General features: G+C 49.1%; 1 pseudogene; it reads left to right on the forward strand.

Moving 5' to 3' along the window:
• The first annotated feature begins 1,192 nt into the window (after positions 1–1,192).
• On the forward strand, positions 1,193–2,354 carry LOC113225026 (annotated as a pseudogene).
• Positions 2,355–3,512: the final 1,158 nt, after the last annotated feature.

The following is a 3,512-nucleotide window of genomic DNA, read 5'->3' on the forward strand; positions in this document are numbered from 1 at the left end:
GGGGTGGGGTGGGGTGGAGTGGGGTGGGGTGGGGTGGGGTGGAGTGGAGTGGGGTGGGGTGGGGTGCGGTGGAGTGGAGTGGGGTGGGGTGGGGTGGAGTGGAGTGGGGTGGGGTGGGGTGGGGTGGGGTGGGGTGCGGTGCAGTGGGGTGGAGTGGAGTGGAGTGGAGTGGGGTGGAGTGGAGTGGAGGGGTGCCCGGATGGAGAGAGGTCAGGCTGAAACAGGCGAAGGCCAGCAGAGGCTGCTCCTCGGAAAAGCTCTTCAGTGAATTTTTCGGTAAAGGGAGTCATGCGGAAGAGCAAACGGACTCCCGGTTCAGACTCCGCTAGATCAGAACATGGCAAAGTCATGACATTATTCTCAGCCTCAGGCTCCTCGTCTGTAAAATCTCCTGTGGACACACGCACATTCAGAATGAACCTTCACCCCGGCTGCGGACAAGAGGAATTCAACGGCGTTAGCTGAACTGGAAGATTCAGCTTCTTTTTTAAACAGGGAAAAGTTAAGACAGGTCAGACAAACTCTTAGGGATGAAGATATAAATCCAGCACAGCATTATGTCCTGATAGGACTCTAGTTCTAGCAAGCCTTGTGGAGAACACTCACTCAGGGCTCAACACCCTCTGTGGAGCCCGTGTCGCTTCACCTTCCACTCCCACCAGCACGCCTGGTGAAACACTGAATATTAATACTATTACTGCACCTGGCGACCAGAAGCTCCAGCAATGCAGTAGCTCATTTACCCAAAGAACAACAGCAGGTACCATCTCAGGAAAAGTAACAGCTCTTAACATTTGATAAGAAGATGTAATAATATCTTTTCAATTCCATCTTGAAATTGATTCCAGAACCTTCAATGTGTTTACCAGCAGACAAAGCAGTGTAGGGTGTGAAAAAGATACACTGAAAATACACATACATTTTTTTCAGTCCCTTTTTATGTTCTCTACTTCCTTTCTCCATGTCTCCGACAGAGGAGGTTCAAGTGCTTCCTTCTAGACAAGAACTCTTGCTGAAGCTTGGCTCTTCCTGCAAATGACGTCCAGCCCGGGGATGGCAGCAGGGAGGGTCGGTGCAGGACACAACCAAATGAGCATGTGGCCTGTGTGCCAGGAACTACGGGGCCCTGGGCTGCTCCTGGAGCTCCAGCCTCGCAGAGGCAGCCTGGGGATCAGGGCTACAGAGCAACACAGGTACCATGTCACATGCCAGAAACCACGGTATCAGGACTGTGTGCATGTACACGTGTGTCCAATCTCTGGGGAGGTGAGACAGAGACACACCAGTGCCAGAGCGCTCCGGCCCCTCCCGCAAGCTACCAGCCTCCTCGAACTTGTCACATACCCACCGCTCCACTCTCTAATATCTGAATTAGTTACCTGGTATTGGTATTAACCTACTTTGTGTTCCAGCCTCCACCTCACCTGCCCATAAACTCAAAAAAAAAAAAAAAAAAAAAAAATATGATGACCACTTTAAGATGGATGATGATGAAAATGAGTACCAGCTCTCTTTAAGAACAGTCGTAGGGGCTGGCGCAAAGGATGAATTGTGCATTGTTGAAGCAGAGGCAATGAACGATGAAGGTAGGTGGATTAAGGTAACACGGCTTTGAAAACATCAGTACAGCCAAGGGCTTCCCTTGGGCTCTGAAATACCACCACCTGTGGCCTTGTGGGTGAAGTGTGGTTCAGGGCCCGTGTGTATCAATGGATGGCACTTAGTAGCTGGGGAGGAAGACGCAGAGTCAGAGAGACCGGAGGATGTGAAACTCTTCAGAATATCTGGACAGCGATCTCCCCCTGGAGGTGGTAGCAAGGTTCCGCAGAAAAAAGTACAGTTTGCTGCTGCTGAAGATGATGATGATGAAGATGAGAAGGAAACTGAGGACAAATCTCCAGTGAAGAAACCTATACGAGATACTCTAGTCAATCATGCACAAAAATCAAACCAGAATGGAAAAGACTCCAAGTCACCAATGTCAAGAAAAGGTCAAGAACCCTTCAAAAAACAGGAAAATACTCCTAAAACACCAGAAGAACCTAGTTCTGCAGAAGACATTAAAGCAAAAATGCAGCCAAGTATAACAAAAGGTGGTTCTCTTTCAAAGTAGAAGCCAAGATAATCAATTACGTGAATGGCTTCTGGATGACTGACTGGGGGCTATTGAAGATCTCTGGCAGGGCAGGAAGTCTCTTTAAGAAAATAAACAGTTAAAAATTTTCCATCTTATTTCCTATCTCTAACAGTTGATATGTGGCAGTCCTTTTTATAATGCAGAATGAGAACTTCCCCTACAGTGTTTGGTAAATGCTGTCCAGGTTCCATTATCAAGAATATATTGTCCAAAATGCCCATTTGTTTTAGACAGGGTCTTGCTCTGTCACCCAGACGGGAGTGCAGTGGTGTGATCACAGCTCACTGTAGCCTCAACTTCCTGGGCTCAAGCGATCCTCCCACCCCAGCCTTCCAAGTAGTTAGAACCACAGGCACATGCCACCACTCCCAGCTAATCTTTTTATTTGTTTTCGTAGAAGACAGAGTCTTGCTATGTTGCCCAGGTTGGTCTTGAACTCCCGGGCTCAATCGATCTTTCCATCCTGGCCTACCAAAGTGCCGGGATTACAGGGGTGAGCCACCACGCCCAGCCCAAAATGCCTGTTTAGTTATTAAAGATGGAACTCCACTCTCTGCTTGGTTTTAAGTACGTATGGAATGTTATGACAGGACATAGTAGTAGCAGTGATCAGACATGAAAATGGTGGGGAGATTAAAAAAAATATGTGAAATAAAACTCAGTATTTTAATAAAGTAAGAAAAAAGAAAAAAGACACATCACTCCCACCCATGCCCTCCCGAGCTAAGGCTGGTCTAGCCATGCCAGGTGTGAGCGGGCACCACAGCCACGCTGCCATCAGGGGACAGACCGCACCTGGGGAGGGCTGGACACAGATCTGTGATCTGGAGGATGATTCGGGGATAGACGATAAGCAGGCACCCCTCGGGTGGTGACTGTCGGTGACATGCAGCTCCCCGGGACAGTACCCTCATGCCTGTCACCAGCACACCTGGGCAGGGAACCTGATGAGTGCACGCAGAGCACCCCGGTTGGGGCCGAACCCCAGCTTGCTCCTCACTCCCCTTTCCCCAGGATGCTCAGTGGCCGCTCAACAGTGGGAAAACAAACCAACAAGCAAAGTAGCCACTGAGAGCCCACGGGCGCTCCCGCCCTCTCCTCCTGTTTCCATGGGGACTCGAGGGAGCAGGCTGCACCTGGAAACCTTGGCTTTCAACTGCTTTCTCAAAGGGTCCATCGAGTCACACTCCCTAAGTAACACGACTGTAATACAGCTGGCAGGTTATTCAAGAGGTTCACCAGCTAAAAGTTTCGTTTTTCCACTAGAGAAGAATATGTCACCTAAAGATTTGATACGTTTATTATTCATGGAAATGAGGAACATTCGAGTGTTCGGGTAAGTGTTGAAAGACAGTGGACCCTTTTCTACCCATAC

Source organism: Piliocolobus tephrosceles, chromosome 6, assembly GCF_002776525.5.
Source record: "Piliocolobus tephrosceles isolate RC106 chromosome 6, ASM277652v3, whole genome shotgun sequence".
NCBI classification, from domain to species: Eukaryota; Metazoa; Chordata; class Mammalia; order Primates; family Cercopithecidae; genus Piliocolobus; species Piliocolobus tephrosceles.